This window comes from Lolium perenne, chromosome 3 (assembly GCF_019359855.2).
Source record: "Lolium perenne isolate Kyuss_39 chromosome 3, Kyuss_2.0, whole genome shotgun sequence".
Taxonomy (NCBI): Eukaryota; Viridiplantae; Streptophyta; class Magnoliopsida; order Poales; family Poaceae; genus Lolium; species Lolium perenne.
In genome coordinates this window covers 7245728-7265488 of record NC_067246.2, presented here as the reverse complement: position 1 = coordinate 7265488, position 19761 = coordinate 7245728, and the positions used below count along the sequence as shown (strand labels likewise).

Sequence of the window (19761 nt, the reverse complement as noted above, 5' to 3'; positions counted from 1 at the left end):
CACAACGAAGCCCAGCAGAAAGGGAGCACGAAAATTCCAAGGCAGCACCTAAATCGTACACCGAAAATATCACTGCAGGGACAAACCACAAAGTGGCGTACGTGTCAGTTCGATGTTAACCTCCAAAGAAATCCAAAACTCTCACGAAAAAGAAGTTAATTCTCTCTTACTATAGTACATGTACATCGTGGTTCACCCTTACAGATTATAGCGAAAGACAAAATGATAGAGCGATCATGGCAAAGTGCAGATCCATGCACAACTAAACAGACAGAGACTAGATAGTGGAGGCCGCGAGGGGGCGCTATTGCCGAGCACAGCGAGGGATGGGCCAGGGAAAATTTGTGGCGATGGCCCATCCACAGCAATCGAGAGTGCGGGAGCGCGCTCATGGTGCACCGGCATGCACCAAAGGACCTGCAATGGCAGCCGCCTCATCCGGCGTGGTGCCACACTCCATTGCGATGGCGGCAAGAGCGACAGGGTCAGTGGCTGGTGTATCCGGGTCATCGACAAGGCCAGTAGCCCTCAGCGCCATGGAGAGCGAGGTAGTCACAGGCCAGGTGATGTGACTCTATGTATCTATAACCTTCCTCCTTGGTTGTGCATGAAGCGGAAGTTCATTATGATGGCAGTGCTCATCCAAGGCCCGAAGCAACCCGGCAACGACATTGATGTGTACCTAAGGCCATTAGTTGAAGAACTTTTACATTTGTGGCACGAAAAAGGTGTAAGTGTGTGGGATGAGCACAAACAGGAGAAATTTGACCTACGAGCATTGCTGTTCGTAACCATCAATGATTGGCCTGCTCTTAGTAACCTTTCATGACAGACAAACAAGGGATACAATGCATGCACACACTATTTAGGTGAGACTGAAAGTATATATTTAAATAAATGTAAGAAAGTTGTGTACCCAGGGCATCGTCGATTTCTTCCGATCAGGCATCCAGTAAGAAGGAAAGGCAAGCATTTCAAAGGTGAGGCAGATCACCGGAGGAAGCATATTCACCGTAGTGGTGATGACGTATTTGGCATGGTCAAGTATTTAAAAGTAATTATTGCAAAGGGTCCTAGCAGACAATCTGTTCCAAATGACGCTAACGGACACGCGTCCATGTGGAAGAAGAAATATATTTTTTGGGAGCTACCCTATTGGAATGTCCTAGAGGTCCGCTAAGCAATCGACATGATTCACCTGACAAAGAATCTTTGCGTGAACCTGCTAGGCTTCCTGGGTGTGTATGGGAAGACAAAAGATACACCGGAAGCACGATAGGACCAGCAACGTATGAATGAACGAGACGGCCTGCATCCAGAGAAGATGGATAAAGGATGTCATTACTTAAGTCCTGCCAGCTACGCTCTTACCAAAGAAGAGAACAAAATCTTTTTTAAATGCCTGAGCAGTATCAAGGTCACGTCTGGCTTCTCGTCGAACATAAAGGGAATAATAAATATGGGAGAGAAAAAATTCCAAAACCTAAAGTCTCATGACTGACACGTGCTTATGACGCAATTGATTTTGGTTGCATTGAGGGGGCTTCTACCAGAAAATGTTCGAGTACCCATTGTGAAGCTATGTGCATTCCTCAATTCTATTTTTCAGAAGGTAATCGATCCCGAAATTTTACAAAGGTTACAGAATGATGTGGTCCAATATCTTGTTAGTTTTGAGCTGTGCATCTCCTCATTCACCTAGTCGAAAAGATTTCCATTCTCGGTGCTGTATTTCTACACAATATGTTCCCCTTTGAGAGGTTCATGGGAGTCTTCAAAAAATAGTTTCATAAGCATGCTAGGCCAGAAGGAAGCATCTCCAAGGTGTATGAAACATAGGAGGTCATTGAGTTTTGTATTGACTTTATTCCTGATCTTAAGCCGATTGGTGTTCCTCAATCACAACACGAGGGGAGACTGAGTGGAAAAGGCACGCTAGTAAAGAAAGCAATAATAAGTATGGATAAGCATTCTTTCACTCAAGCACACTACACGGTTCTACAAATTTCCACCTTGGTGGCTCCGTATATCAAGGAATACATGGATATTGTACGCTCCAAAAACCCGGGGCTGTCTGACTCCTGGATTACAAATGCACACATGGCGACTTTTGGCGGTTGGTTGCAAACACATCTCATGAATAACACCACTGTTGGAGATCAGCTATACTTGTTGGCCAGGTCACCATCTTCGACTATATTGACTTACCAAGGGTACGAGATAAATGGGAATACATTTTACACAATCTCCCATGATAAAAAGAGCACCAACCAAAACAGTGGTGTCCACATTGATGCAACAAACAACAATGGGAAAAGGACACATATTATGGTTACATAGAGGAGATATGGGAACTAGACTATGGACCTTCTTTTAAGGTCCCTTTTTCGGTGCAAATGGGTCAAGCTGACAGGAGGCGGGGTAAAGGTAGACCAGCAGTACGGAATGACAATAGTGGATCTCAACAATCTTGGGTACAGAGACGAACCATTCGTCCTAGCCAATTATGTGGCTCGGGTTTTTTATGTGAAGGACATGTCTACCAAACCGAGAAAAAGAAAAAATAAGCAAACGGATACATCATACGATGAGCCAAAGCGCCACGTAGTTCTTTCAGGGAAAAGAAACATCGTGGGAGTGGAGAGCAAGACAGACATGTCAGAAGATTATAATAAGTTTGATGAAATTCCGCCCTTCACAGTGAACACTGACCAAACCATCCTATTAAATAATTAAGATGCTCCATGGCTACGGCGAAGAACAACTTTTATACCCCAACACTAGATGGGGATGTTGGTGATATGTAATAATTATTCCAAGAAGAAAACCTTTATGTAATGTATTACCCCAACACTAGAGTTTATGAATTTAGTGCAATTAATTTTGGAAAAATGATTATTGACTCTTCTTGGAATTTTGGATAAATAAAATACTTAATTAAGACTTATCATTTATTTTAGAAATTTAATAATTATTGAATGTTCTTTGAATTTTGGATAAATAAAAGACTTAATTAAGATTTATATTTATTTTAGAAATTTAATAATTATTGAACCTTCTTGGAAATTTGGATAAATAAAAGACTTAATTAAGACTCATATTATATTTTAATTGCATAGAGATTATTTTTCGAAACATTTTGATATATTATTTGTATTTTTCTGATTTGAAATGAATTTTCTATGAATTTGTAAAGTTTGTCACGTTTTCTGAAATTTTAAATGAATTTTCTATGAATTTATCCAAAAGCACATTTAGTCCTGGTTGGTGGCTGCAACCGGGACTTAAGAATTTCTCGGCCGCTTTAGTCCCGGTTGCAGCCACCAACCAGGACTAAAGGCCAGACTGGGACTAAAGGCGGGTGACTTATAATCTCCCCCTCCCCCGATCGACTCGACATCGTCGCCGCCATTTTCATCGCAAACAGGAGCACCACCCTCCTCTCCTCACCGTCGCCACCGTCGTTGCCCGCCCTAGCCATCTCCCACGAGGAGGGACGCCCACCACCGCCGTTGCCACCACCATCGCAGTCGAGCGAATCGAGCTCGCCGGCCAAACTCCAGCCGCCGCTAATCCCATCGCTACGGGCCTCCTCCATCCTTGTCGTTGCTTCCTACAGCCTCTGGGTGAGCAACTAGTGCTCAGGCACCGCTCTTCTCTCCCCCTCTCTCCTTGTATCACTGCCACGTTGCGCACCTATGAGCTCCACCGCTCGACCATGTCGCCGACCATGCTCCGGGCACCCAATAGGAGCGGCGCCGCCTCCATTAGATAGCCCACGAGCGCCTCGGTCGAACACGCCCTATGGCATGGTCGCGCGCGTGCCGTATCGCCACCTCTGGGTGGTCGCCGGCGTTGGTCGCCCTAGTTCTTTTTTTTTGGCGTACAGACCCTAGTTGATTTCTGTGGTTTTCTGTAATTGATTTTGCATATGTTATGGTGTATTTGGGCCTCTAAGAAATGCAGGAAGAAACTTGGATGTAGGAAATGTAATGTATTTTAACACAACCAAACAGAAAGGAAAAACACAAATTTTTTTGTAGAGGAGATATTGTCATATTGTTAACTCTTTTTTTGTAAATTCTAGCATCCCCTTGTTCACTATTTTTATAATTGTTCCTGAAAATTTTATGGTGCACACTCATTATAAACAACCAGCTTAATTTTTGGTGGCTAAATTCTTTTTTTTTATAAAGGGCATTATAATTAAATCCAGAACACCACATCATGAAAAGCATGCAGAGTTCATACTAGATAATGCATATCCAATAAGCATGCGAAGTCCATTTAAATTATTGGAAATGTCATAGGGCTTATTTCAATACCTTTAACATGTCATTTCATCATTTCAATACCTTTTCATAGCTGCATAGAGGTTTTTCTTAGCAGAGAGAGGAACTTCAAAATGCTATGATTAAAATGCTCTCTGAATAGAAATGCAGCTATGGACCACGACAGAGATGATCAAGAAGATGCATTGTTAAATATTATAGCCGGCGGAGAAGATGACGCGCGGCTCATAATTTCTGAACAACTCCGGTGAGGGAATGGAGCTAAACTGGAGAGATGAATGGGAAACAAATAATGATGACGAAGAAAATGTTGGACCCTTAACAAAGTCCGGCGACGTATATTAATTAAGCCTCTGGTGACTAGATGTATTAATTGATTTGTATGTATATATTAACGAATCTTTCTTCTTTTAGCCCTCCGGATCGAGCCAATCTGCTAGAAGGAAACGAGGCTAGACCAAAAAGTTGGGCGATCATCAAAGGTTCATGATCGACGAAGTCACTGAAGATGGTGAACCGATTGCTCCCAAAGAGACTGCACATTTATTTGTACATCAATGCAGAGTTATTGTCAGGGACAACATCCCGATCACCACTCGAGAATGGAATAAGATAAAGGTAGATGGAGTTAGTTATGTCGACCAAAGATCCAAAGATTTGCTTTGGGATACGCTCTTGTCACATTTCAACCTACCTCCAGAGTGCGAATAGGAAAAAGTTAAGTTGAAAGTCAAGGAGCGGGCTCTTAAAAAGATGGCCACACAATTCCAGACTTTCAAGAAAAGATTACACAATGGCTATATCAAGAAGAAAAGAACTCCAACATTCACTGGACCACTAGAGAAGATAAAAAATCACTGGGACACATTTGTGGGGTACAAGGAATCGTCTGAAGCTCTGCAAAGGTCGGCAAAAAATAAGGCAAATGCTGCAAAAAAGAAATATCACCATGTTATGGGTACATGTGGCTACAAGAGTACCATCCCTAAGTGGGGACAAACTGAGGCTGCCCTGATTGCTAAAGGGATCACTCTAGAGACAGCGGGTTGGCCCGAACGGTTAAAGCAATGGTTTTTCGGGCACGGAGGATCGTTGGACACACTAACAGGGGAGTGTATTGGAAAGAAAGAAATTGAAAAAACCGCCAAAGACCTTGTTCAAGCAATAATCGATACTCGAGCGGGAACGTTCCAGCCCGAGAGAGAGAACGATGAGCTAACACATGCCCTCGGGAATCCTGAACACCCAGGATGAACACGAGGCAAATGCGCCGATGTTCCATGGAGGGCTGGGTTTTCCGAGTGGAATGAAAGTTATAGAAGCCGTCAAAGAAAAAAGAAACAGGAGGCAGACCGGTTCCAGAAGATAGAAAGAAAGAACGATGATTATGAGCGCATATTAATGGGGCAGCAGGAGCAACTAGATGCAATTAGCCAGCAAAGGGCATCTCAGCCGCAGCAAGATCCTGCATTCGATAGTAGCCAGCCATCTCAGCAGAAAAGCAGCATGGCTTCCATGGGGGTCCGGGTTGATGATCTTGCACCGATGGATGATGCACCGATGGCTCGCTACCCCGTGGATGATCTCGCGGAGAGGAAAATTGTGAGCTACATCAGTCAATGAAGAACATATCCATAAAGGTGGCAGTCAGATTCCAGCTGGCTATGTCGTGTCGGGGTGGATCAAGTAATGAAGGGATATGAGACACTGGTGCTTGACATCCCTGCAGGTGAAGGAGAGACGACACTGGGAGAAGTCACGCATGCAATCATTCTATCGAAAAAGGAAAACATCATGTTTCTATACTCGACGCCAAGGCCACCGACTCCTCCGAGTAGCAGTCCACCTCTATGTCCACCCTTCCTCGAGAGAGACCTAGCACGAGTCCATCTCGATCTCTGGCGCGTCAGCCGACTCCGCCCACTAAGTCTCAGGTGCAAAAGCGGAAGACCACCACTCCGTCGACTAGTACTACTCGGAAGAAAGCAGGTGCAACGAAGAAAGCTAAGGAGGCTCCTGCCAAGTTAGCTTATGACATGACTGATGAGGAATGCAAAAAGGTCGTGGATGCCGAAGTGAAAAGCCATTTTGCCAAGATACAGCCCCAGCCAAAGGAGAAAATAAATCCAACAATCAGACCATCGTCACATGTGGACTTGCTTGAGCGACCATCGTCACATGTGGCTAATATGGCATCAGACTATGATCACTCCATTAAGAAGTAATATATCGAAATGCAGCGGACGAGAAGTAGTGCAAGCGGGAAAAAAGTTCCCCAGCTCGGAGAACAAGAAAAACAATCGTTGCCCCCGCTCAACGTGTATTCCGATAAGGACGTAGCAGAAGAATACGAGGAAATTGCTAGACATTTTGGTGTGACTGTTGCTCAATTGATGGGCATGGAAGATTTCCCCAAGGCTGATGTAGCATGGAAATTTGCCCTCGGGGAGCCTCTGGTCAGACCTGAGCAGGTCGCGCATCTACCAACACAAATGCGAAGATTGCATGACTGGTACATGGAATACTCAAAGGAAGGGCGAATCATGCTCATGGTGGTAGTTAAAAAAGAGCATTACTTCCGTGACAACCAGATATGTATTATGCTTGAAGAATTTTTTTTCAGTTATACAATCAAGACGCCCTCTACAAATCTCTCGTCAGTTGCTATTGTATGTAAGTGATTTATTTTTGTAATTAAGTCTCTTCATTAGCTCGTTCATTGCCTGTAATTATCCTCACTATATTTTTTTGTACGCTATTATGCATAATGAAGATTATTGAATGCAAAAGACGGAGAATCTATGACATTGGATTCATTGACCCATATACCGTTCATTTTCTTACGGTACAAACCCACGCCAAGGACATAGAGGCTAACTTGATAAGGTTTTTAATTAAACAAAATGAAAGAACAGAAATACTGTTTCCTTACAACTTCAAGTGAGTGTTAGTATCTTGTACACATTCTATTTTTCTTACTCAATGTTAAGTGTAATTGATGAGTTATGCATGCCTTCGTATCTTGTACACTAGAAATCGGAGATGCGTTTTCGACGGATCCCAGGAAGTAGTACTAGGTTCGCGCATCTCTTTAATTCTAGTTTCAATACCATGCATTATCATGCTTGATTATTATTTGATTGAATTCTATTCTCGTAAAGTGGTTGATGCAGGAACAGGGGATTAATTTATGTGCATTCTACGTTTGCGAGATCATTCACATGACGACCAGTGAGCGGCGTAGAGATTTCAAACAACTTCAAGTACGTAAATAATATTCACAATTTTATTTTATTACCATCAATTATGTTGAGTTTCATTCATAATTTTTTTTGTGATGATTTGATATATATACACATATATTCATATTGATCTCCTTCTTTAAAGACCGAAAAGATGCGGGACCAGCTCCTACCAAAGGACCGCGTACACGCAATTCAATAGGAGTTGGCAGGATTTTTGCTTACGGAGGTCATATCTGCAAACGGAGAATACCATTGCCGCTACGGGATGGAGCCAGGGACCAAGTGTTATTTCTATATGGATAATTTATTTGGGAAGACCTTCTATTGCAAACAACGGGCGAACTCCTCTGCATCTGATGGTGAGTACCACGACCCAAGAGATAATGATGAGGTCATTGTTCATTACCCACCCGTGGAGCCAGAGGCGGAGGAGGCACACCTGGGCGTGGAGTACGTAGTGTAGATCATGTCCATTACATGTAGGTCTTGACCATTACCAATTGTAGTATGCAGTGTAATGATTTGGTCACTTGGCTAATTGTACTGTAATGATTTGGTCACTTGCTTGGCTAATTGTAGTGTAATGATTTGGTCATTTGGCTAATTCTATGTATCTGGTACTTGCATGCATGTGTATTGATGTTGTATATATCTACATATTGGATCTGTATAAATAAGGAGAAAATGCATGAAAAATTGGATACTGGCAGTGGGCGGGGTACTGGTCGGGGCGTGCCCTTCGACGTGCTACCAGTAAACATAGTGGTAGCGCGCGGACGCCGCACGCAATCGGTACATACACTACTAGTCGTGTGCCAGACGGGCGCGCGACTACTAACGGATACCACTGGCGGGGTACTAGTCGCGGTTGGCCGCCCACGAGTGGTAGTCGAATTACACACGCGAGCGGTAGGCTATTCCCTAGTAGTGAGATGTCTCCCGTTCTAAATTGATGGGATAGTTTTTGCGTTTTCAGGGCATAGCTCGATTAGATAGAAGAGATTGTACCAGTTTATAAGAAAAACCGAGTACAAAAACCATATAAACAATACATTGCCGATTTATGAGGAAAATTAGCAAAAACCACACATGCGAGGCGACACAAGGCATCCACCAAACGCAGCAAACACACACCTCTATACTTGGGGCGCCGCCCCAACTTACACTACTCGGCACCACATCCGCACACGAGCCGCGACACCGCACGACCCAACCATCTTGTATCCCTCACTACCTAGTCGATCACCCATAGACCTCGAACATCATGCCAAATCTGGGGCCGCCGCCACGCCCTAGAAGCCAGATCGAACCTCGCATTGCCCGAAGACAAACCATCCGAGTCGACGAACTCACTATCCACACAGATATCCGAGACGCTACCCAAGCTCCAAGCAAGGCCACGGCCAAGCCCAATAGGGTCTTCACTACAAAGAGGTTTCGACGCCGCCGCCTCGACACTCATCCATCGTCCGAGACCGCCGCCCTGGGGTCTACCTTTCCTGGCCGCTCGCCACGAATCAGACGCACCACGAGGGTCAAGACCCTCCAAGGCGACGCCTTCAAGAAGGTAACGACATGTTTGTCGCTGCCGCCCGCTCCCGATGGAGCTTAGGTTTTCACCCAGAGACCTTGGAGGAACCCACATCGGTTGGGATCGAGAGCTCCACAACGACGCCAGCAAGAAGGGAAACGATGCCCGAAGGAGCCGACGTCGTCGGAACCGACGAAAGTTGGTGCAAGGCTTTCGCCCAGAGATCGACCCGCCCGTGAAGCGAGAGGAGTAACTAAATAGCATGCGGGCCCCGCCGCCGATCACCAAGCTCCACAACATGCCGCAGCCGCAGCGGCACCTCACGCTGCGACGGATGACATGTCGGCCACATCCAAGCCGCAGCCAGCTCTCCGGGGCCACCGACGATCACCAAGCTCCACAACATGCCGCAGCCGCAGCGGCACCTCACGCCGCGACAGATGACATGTCGGCCGCATCCAAGCCGCAGCCAGCTCTCCGGGGCTGCCGCCCCGATTTCCATTCCCCTGGAACATTCCAAGCTGAAGGATGAAGGGCACGAAGTGCCCTTGGACTCCCTAGCCTTGCCCCCCCTACACCTCAGCCCCACAAGGACGACACGCACCGCACCTTCCCCTGGCCTCCACACGACACGGCCATGATGGCACCAGCACCTCCACAGCCCCCTCTAGGAGCCAAGGTACTCGCCACGGCCAGGCCCGCCCGCACCTTGCTTCCATGCCTGCGGCCCGCCGCGCCACCTCTGCAGGGCGCCTCCGAGCTAGCAGCCCCCGCACGCAGTCGTCCAACACCATGCTGGCTCGCAGCCTCGCCGTCGCTTCGCCCTGCCTGGCGCGCGTCTGCACGCCATGGCGTCCAAGAGAGAGGACCACGCGAAAAGCCACCCCACCATCACCCTCCTTGGGCTTGCGCAGCTTCGTCAGCTCCTCTTTCGGTGGCGGCAATGCGGGGGCGGATGGGGGCCTCAAGGGCCGGCGGCGGCTAGGGTTTCCCCCGTGCCACCCAAGGAGGGTGATGCGCGGGCCTATCGCTGTGCGTTTCGCTGCTGGCGTGATTTTCACTCATTATCAGGTTTGTACGTGTTGCGTGGTGGCTTCGAATTTTGTTTTATATACTACCTCCAACCATAAACGATGTCTCAACCTTATCAAAATTGGATGTACCTAGACCCGATTTAGTATACAGAAACATTCAATTTTGATAAAGTTGAGACATCCTTTTATGTAGAAAAGGAGTATGACTTTTGTCAAACCCTTTGTTGAATAATATAATAAAAATGTCACATGTTTTTTTTGAAACAAGGCAAGACTTGCCATTTTCATTGATAAAGAAGAAGACGGCCGATTTATTAGCGGGAAAACCGGCCAAAACCCGATACAAGTGCACCAATATCGTCATGGAACACGACCACATTGGGCACCACCCCCGACCGACCTGGCCAAATGCCAACAATCGGCCACACACGCCAACGAGAGACAACTCCAACTTGGCCATCGAGCATCACAAGGGAACTATGCTGGGCTCGCGCCGACCGAATCGTCTGCCACACCACCGGTTGCCGATCATCATTGCCGCAGGGGCACACACCACCGCAGCTCCGACTCCACATCGACACAGTGAAGCACGAGAAGACCTATCGGACACGCCGGAAACCGACTATCGAAGCCCAAGCCGCGACCCGAGCTCTGCTTGACGCATCATCGTTGCCAAACTGCCTGTAGCGCCCCAAGTAGGCCATCTCAGCAACCATCCATCCTCTAGTCCCCAAGACGAAGCCAACTCCGAAACGATGCCCGCAACAAGGAGAAAGACGCCGAAGTGCCTCCATCGTCCGATCTGAAGGATCCGAGGTTTCCCTCCTGAGGCAAAGCTCAGAGGTGACGAGAGGAGCCTTGAACGATGCTTCCAAGAAAGTCAAAAGCACCCACGGGTGTCGCTGTCGCTAGTCCGGACCAAAGCCCAGACAAGGATGTCTCCTAGGAGCCTCCACCTTGAACCACCCGAGCTGACAGGAGACGAACTGCAACCAAATTTCCGCAACCAAGACCGCCACAGCACCACCTCCCTGCCATTGCCAAGCCCAACAGATCCAAGATCGATCGAATCCGGGCCAGTAGCACAACCACCCGAGCCACCACCTCTCCAACCGGCGATGCCGCTGCCGCTGCACCCCCGGCCCGGCCGGACGCAGGGATTGAAGCCCGGAGCTCCACATCCGCCATGTAGGAGGCACCCTGGGCCAGCCGGAACCGACGCCACCCCCGTGGCCGAAGATGCCAGCCACCATCCACGGGAACGCGCCGGAGCACCTCACCGCGGCCGCCACCCAAGCTTGCGCCACCGAAGCATCGCCGGCTTGCCCGGGGCCGCCGCCCCGGCCTCCTCGCGCCGGTCAGCCTGCCGCCGCCTCACTCGGCAGATCCCGCCACCAGCGCCGCACGGGAGAGAACCCCCCCACCACCTTCGGTGGAGGGGCCCACCACCGCCGTGGCATAGGCCGGTGGCAGCGGCGGCGGATGGAGACGGACGGGGGGGGGGGGGGAGGGGGTTTGGGGGCAAGGGTTTCCCCCTGGCGCCGCGTGAGGAGCGACGCGAGGGGGTCGAGTTCGATCTATCTTTTGCTTTTCACTCTGGAATAATAATATTACAAAAAAAAATGTCACATGTTGCTTTACACTAGTAGAAAAAGAGGCTTCCATACACCCCCTTTAGTCCCCAAAATATTCGAACCGCGACTAAAGGGGTCTTTAGTCGCGGTTCGGGAGGCGACCCGCGACCGAAGGTCTGGGCCCAGCGGGCTCGGTCGACAGCTGGTGGACGGGAGGGGCTTTAGTCGCGGTTGGCCAGGCCAACCGGGACTAAAGGCCCATCCCTATAAATGCACTTCAGCACACTTCACTTAGCCATTTGGCACTTCTATTCACAAGGGGGTGGTGGGTTTGCTTTTGGATCCTCTTATGCACATAAGGTGTTCGATGAAATGCCCGAGAGCATGAAACAAACATGATATGAAGTGTCCGAGCCACACTTGACTTTCTCATTTATTTTTCCTCCTCGATCGCGGTTAGCAACTTGAACCTTTCATGTGTCATTGATAAAATATGCATGTGTGTAGTTCATTGTTTAATTTCTATTATTTCTAGCTAGTTAGTTCAACAAATGCATGCTGGTTAATTATATACTTTATATAATAATAATGCAGATGAATCGGCAATGGATGTACGGTAACCGACTCTCCGGCGAGTTCATTACGGGTTTGAAAGATTTCCTCGTAGTGGCTAATGCGAACAAGCAGGGTGGTTTTGTTATATGTCCATGTGCTGCCTGTAAGAATCAGAAGGGTTACTCTTCCTCAAGAGACGTTCACGTGCACCTGCTTCGGCACGGTTTCATGCCAAGCTATAATTGTTGGACCAAGCATGGAGAAAGAGGGGTGATGGCGTGTAACTCACACGTTCGTTGGGAACCCCAAGAGGAAGGTATGATGCGCACAGCAGCAAGTTTTCCCTCAGAAAGAAACCAAGGTTTATCGAACCAGGAGGAGCCAAGAAGCACGTTGAAGGTTGATGGCGGCGGGATGTAGTGCGGCGCAACACCAGGGATTCCGGCGCCAACATGGAACCTGCACAACACAACCAAAGTACTTTGCCCCAACGAAACAGTGAGGTTGTCAATCTCACCGGCTTGCTGTAACAAAGGATTAACCGTATTGTGTGGAAGATGATTGTTTGCAGAAAACAGTAGAACAAGTATTGCAGTAGATTGTATTTCAGTAAAGAGAATTGGACCGGGGTCCACAGTTCACTAGAGGTGTCTCTCCCATAAGACAAACAGCATGTTGGGTGAAAAAATTACAGTTGGGCAATTGACAAATAAAGAGAGCATGACAATGCACATACATATCATGATGAGTATAGTGAGATTTAATTGGGCATTACGACAAAGTACATAGACCGCCATCCAACTGCATCTATGCCTAAAAAGTCCACCTTCAGGTTATCATCCGAACCCCCTCTAGTATTAAGTTGCAAAGCAACAGACAATTGCATTAAGTATGGTGCGTAATGTAATCAACAACTACATCCTTAGACATAGCATCAATGTTTTATCCCTAGTGGCAATAGCACAACACAATCTTAGAACTTTCTCACATCGTCCTGTGTCAATGCAGGCATGAACCCACTATCGAGCATAAGTACTCCCTCTTGGAGTTACAAGCATCTACTTGGCCAGAGCATCTACTAGTAACGGAAAGCATGCAAGATCATAAATAACACGTAGATATAACTTTGATAATCAACATAACAAGTATTCTCTATTCATCGGATCCCAACAAACGCAACATATAGAATTACAGATAGATGATCTTGATCATGTTAGGCAGCTCACAAGATCCGACAATGATAGCACAATGGGGAGAAGACAACCATCTAGCTACTGCTATGGACCCATAGTCCAGGGGTAGACTACTCACACATCACACCGGAGGCGACCATGGCGGCGTAGAGTCCTCCGGGGAGATGATTCCCCTCTCCGGCAGTGGTGCCGGAGGCAATCTCTGGATCCCCCGAGATGGGATCGGCGTTGGCGGCGTCTCTGGAAGGTTTTCCGTATCGTGGCTCTCGCATCGGGGGTTTCGTCACGGAGGCTATTTGTAGGCGGAAGGGCAGGTCAAGAGGCGGCACGGGGGCCCCACACCACAGGGCCGCGCGGCCAAGGTGGGGGCCGCGCCGCCCTAGGGTGTGGCCCCCTCGTCGCCCCTCTTCGTCTCTCCTTCGGACTTCTAGAAGCTTCGTGGAAAAATAGGCCCCTGGGCTTTGATTTCGTCCAATTCCGAGAATATTTCCTTACTAGGATTTCTGAAACCAAAAACAGCAGAAACAAAGAATCGGCACTTCGGCATCTTGTTAATAGGTTAGTTCCGTAAAATGCACGAATATGACATAAAGTGTGCATAAAACATGTAGATAACATCAATAATGTGGCATGGAACATAAGAAATTATCGATACGTCGGAGACGTATCAGCATCCCCAAGCTTAGTTCTGCTCGTCCCGAGCAGGTAAAACGATAACACAGATAATTTCTAGAGTGACATGCCATCATAATCTTGATCATACTATTTGTAAAGCATATGTAGTGAATGCAGCGATCAAAACAATGTATATGACATGAGTAAACAAGTGAATCATAAAGCAAAGACTTTTCATGAATAGCACTTCAAGACAAGCATCAATTAAGTCTTGCATAAGAGTTAACTCATAAAGCAATAATTCAAAGTAAAGGCATTGAAGCAACACAAAAGAAGATTAAGTTTCAGCGGTTGCTTTCAACTTGTAACATGTATATCTCATGGATATTGTCAACATAGAGTAATATAATAAGTGCAATAAGCAAGTATGTAAGAATCAATGCATAGTTCACACAAGTGTTTGCTTCTTGAGGTGGAGAGAAATAGGTGAACTGACTCAACATTGAAAGTAAAAGAATGGTCCTCCATAGAGGAAAAGCATCGATTGCTATATTTGTGCTAGAGCTTTGATTTTGAAAACATGAAACAATTTTGTCAACGGTAGTAATAAAGCATATGCATCATGTAAATTATATCTTATAAGTTGCAAGCCTCATGCATAGTGTTCTAATAGTGCCCGCACCTTGTCCTAATTAGCTTGGACTACCGGATCATCACAATGCATTGTTTTTACCAAGTGTCACAAAGGGGTACCTCTATGCCGCCTGTACAAAGGTCTAAGGAGAAAGCTCGCATTGGATTTCTCGCTATTGATTATTCTTCGACTTAGACATCCATACCGGGACAACATAGACAACAGATAATGGACTCCTCTTTTATGCATAAGCATGTAACAACAATTAATAATTTTCTCATTTGAGATTGAGGATATATGTCCAAAACTGAAACTTCCACCATGGATCATGGCTTTAGTTAGCAGCCCAATGTTCTTCTCTAACATATGCATGCTTAACCATAAGGTGGTAGATCTCTCTTACTTCAGACAAGACGGACATGCATAGCAACTCACATGAAATTCAACAATGAATAGTTGATGGCGTCCCCAGTGAACATGGTTATCGCACAACAAGCAACTTAATAAGAGATAAAGTGCATAATTACATATTCAATACCACAATAGTTTTTAAGCTATTTGTCCCATGAGCTATATATTGCAAAGGTAAATGATGGAATTTTAAAGGTAGCACTGAAGCAATTTACTTTGGAATGGCGGAAAATACCATGTAGTAGGTAGGTATGGTGGACACAAATGGCATAGTGGTTGGCTCAAGTATTTTGGATGCATGAGAAGTATTCCCTCTCGATACAAGGTGTAGGCTAGCAAGGCTTATTTGAAACAAACACAAGGATGAACCGGTGCAGCAAAACTCACATAAAAGACATATTGTAAACATTATAAGACTCTACACCGTCTTCCTTGTTGTTCAAACTCAATACTAGAAATTATCTAGACCTTAGAGAAACCAAATATGCAAACCAAATTTTAGCATGCTCTATGTATTTCTTCATTAATGGGTGCAAAGCATATGATGCAAGAGCTTAATCATGAGCACAACAATTGCCAAGTATCACATTACCCAAAACATTTATAGCAATTACTACATGTATCATTTTCCAATTCCAACCATATAACAATTTAACGAAGGAGAAACTTCGCCATGAATACTATGAGTAGAAACCAAGGACATACTTGTCCATATGCTACAGCGGAGCGTGTCTCTCTCCCATAAAGTGAATGCTAGGATCCATTTTATTCAAACAAAACAAAAAATAAAAACAAACCGACACTCCAAGAAAAAGCACATAAGATGTGATGGAATAAAAATATAGTTTCAGGGGAGGAACCTGATAATGTTGTCGATGAAGAAGGGGATGCCTTGGGCATCCCCAAGCTTAGACGCTTGAGTCTTCATAGAATATGCAGGGGTGAACCACCGGGGCATCCCCAAGCTTAGAGCTTTCACTCTCCTTGATCATGTTGCATCATACTCCTCTCTTGATCCTTGAAAACTTCCTCCACACCAAACTCGAAACAACTCATTAGAGGGTTAGTGCACAATATAAATTGACATATTCAGAGGTGACACAATCATTCTTAACACTTCTGGACATTGCATAATGCTACTGGACATTAGTGGATCAAAGAAATTCATCCAACATAGCAAAAGAGGCAATGCGAAATAAAAGGCAGAATCTGTCAAAACAGAACAGTTCGTATTGACGAATTTTAAAATGGCACCAGACTTGCTCAGATGAAAATGCTCAAATTGAATGAAAGTTGCGTACATATCTGAGGATCATGCACGTAAATTGGCTTAATTTTCTGAGCTACCTACAGGGAGGTAGACCCAGATTCGTGACAGCAAAGAAATCTGGAACTGTGCAGTAATCCAAATCTAGTACTTACTTTTCTATCAACGGCTTAACTTGGCACAACAAAACACAAAACTAAGATAAGGAGAGGTTGCTACAGTAGTAAACAACTTCCAAGACACAAAATAAAAACAAAGTACTGTAGGTAAAACATGGGTTGTCTCCCATAAGCGCTTTTCTTTAACGCCTTTCAGCTAGGCGCAGAAAGTGTGTATCAAGTATTATCAAGAGACGAAGTGTCAACATCATAATTTGTTCTCATAATAGAATCAAAAGGGTACTTCATTCTCTTTCTAGGGAAGTGTTCCATACCTTTCTTGAGAGGAAATTGATATTTTATATTACCTTCCTTCATATCAATAGTAGCACCAACAGTTCGAAGAAAAGGTCTTCCCAATATAATGGGACAAGATGCATTGCATTCAATATCCAAGACAACAAAATCAACGGGAACAAGGTTATTGTTAACGGTAATGCGAACATTATCAACTTTACCCAAAGGTTTCTTTGTAGAATGATCAGCAAGATTAATATCCAAATAACAATTTTTCAGCGGTGGCAAGTCAAGCATATTATAAATTTTCTTAGGCATAAGAGAAATACTTGCACCAAGATCACATAAAGCATTACAATCAAAATCTTTAACCTTCATCTTAATGATGGGCTCCCAACCATCCTCTAGCTTTTTAGGAATAGAGGTTTCACGCTCTAGTTTCTCTTCTCTAGCTTTTATGAGAGCATTTGTAATATGATGCGTGAAAGCCAAATTTATAGCACTAGCATTAGGACTTTTAGCAAGTTTTTGCAAGAACTTTATAACTTCAGAGATGTGGCAATCATCAAAATTCAAACCATTATAATCTAAAGTAATGGGATCATCATCCCCAATGTTGGAAAAAATTTCAGTAGCTTTATCACAGGCAGTTTCAGCAGTTTTAGCAGTTTCAGGCATTTTTTCGCGCTTTGCATTAGAAGTGGAAACATTGCTAACACCAATTCTTTTATTAGTAATGGTAGGAGGTGCAGCAACATGTGTAGCATTAGCATTACTAGTGGTGGTAATAGTCCAAACTTTAGCTACATTCTTCTCTTTAGCTAGTTTTTCATTTTCTTCTCTATCCCACCTAGCACGCAGTTCGGCCATTAATCTTATATTCTCATTAATTCTAACTTGAATGGCATTTGCTGTAGTAACAATTTTATTATGATGATTCTCATTAGGCAAAACTTTTGATTTCAAAAGATCAACATCAGCAGCAAGACTATCGACTTTAGAAGCAAGTATATCAATTTTCCCAAGCTTTTCTTCAACAGATTTGTTAAAAGCAGTTTGTGTACTAATAAATTCTTTGAGCATGGCTTCAAGTCCAGGGGGTGAACTCCTATTATTGTTGTAAGAATTCCCATAAGAATTACCATAGCCGTTGCCATTATTATAAGGATAAGGCCTATAGTTGTTACTAGAATTGTTCCGGTAAGCATTGTTGTTGAAATTATTATTTTTAATGAAGTTTACATCAACATGTTCTTCTTGTGCAACCAATGAAGCTAATGGAACATTATTAGGATCAATATTAGTCCTATCATTCACAAGCATAGACATAATAGCATCAATCTTATCACTCAAGGAAGAGGTTTCTTCGACAGAATTTACCTTCTTACCTTGTGGAGCTCTTTCCGTGTGCCATTCAGAGTAGTTGATCATCATATTATCAAGAAGCTTTGTTGCTTCACCAAGAGTGATGGACATAAAGGTACCTCCAGCAGCTGAATCCAATAAATTCCGTGAAGAAAAATTCAGTCCTGCATAAAAGGTTTGGATGATCATCCAAGTAGTCAGTCCATGGGTTGGGCAATTTTTAACCAAAGATTTCATTCTTTCCCAAGCTTGAGCAACATGTTCAGTATCTAATTGTTTAAAATTCATTATGCTACTCCTCAAAGATATAATTTTAGCAGGGGGATAATATCTACCAATAAAAGCATCCTTGCATTTAGTCCATGAATCAATACTATTCTTAGGCAGAGATAGCAACCAATCTTTAGCTCTTCCTCTTAATGAGAAAGGGAACAATTTTAGTTTAATAATATCACCATCTACATCTTTATATTTTTGCATTTCACATAGTTCAACAAAATTATTAAGATGGGCAGCAGCATCATCAGAACTAACACTGTAAAATTGCTCTCGCATAACAAGATTCAAGAAAGCAGGTTTAATTTCAAAGAATTCTGCTGTAGTAGCAGGTGGAGCAATAGGTGTGCATAAGAAATCATTATTATTTGTGGTTGTGAAGTCACACAACTTAGTATTTTCAGGGTTGGCCATTTTAGCAACAGTAAATAAAGCAAACTAGATAAAGTAAATGCAAGTAAACTAATTTTTTTTTGTGTTTTTGATATAGCAAACAAGATAGCAAATAAAGTAAAACTAGCAACTAATTTTTTTGTATTTTGATTTAGTGCAGCAAACAAAGTAGTAAATAAAACTAAGCAAGATAAAAACAAAGTAAAGAGATTGAGAAGTGGAGACTCCCCTTGCAGCGTGTCTTGATCTCCCCGGCAACGGCGCCAGAAAAAGAGCTTGATGGCGTGTAACTCACACGTTCGTTGGGAACCCCAAGAGGAAGGTATGATGCGCACAGCAGCAAGTTTTCCCTCAGAAAGAAACCAAGGTTTATCGAACCAGGAGGAGCCAAGAAGCACGTTGAAGGTTGATGGCGGCGGGATGTAGTGCGGCGCAACACCAGGGATTCCGGCGCCAACGTGGAACCTGCACAACACAACCAAAGTACTTTGCCCCAACGAAACAGTGAGGTTGTCAATCTCACCGGCTTGCTGTAACAAAGGATTAACCGTATTGTGTGGAAGATGATTGTTTGCAGAAAACAGTAGAACAAGTATTGCAGTAGATTGTATTTCAGTAAAGAGAATTGGACCGGGGTCCACAGTTCACTAGAGGTGTCTCTCCCATAAGACAAACAGCATGTTGGGTGAACAAATTACAGTTGGGCAATTGACAAATAAAGAGAGCATGACAATGCACATACATATCATGATGAGTATAGTGAGATTTAATTGGGCATTACGACAAAGTACATAGACCGCCATCCAACTGCATCTATGCCTAAAAAGTCCACCTTCGTGTTATCATCCGAACCCCTCCAAGATTAAGTTGCAAAGCAACAGACAATTGCATAAAGTATGGACCGTAATGTACTCAAAAACAACATACATATACATAGCATCAATGTTTTATCCCTAGTGGCAACAGCACAACACAACCTTA

The 19761-nt window shown here is 44.6% G+C and overlaps 1 pseudogene; it reads left to right on the top strand.

Annotated features, from left to right (window-relative positions):
* Positions 1-350: 350 nt before the first annotated feature.
* On the top strand, positions 351-2784 carry LOC139837774 (uncharacterized; annotated as a pseudogene).
* The last annotated feature ends 16977 nt before the right edge of the window (positions 2785-19761 follow it).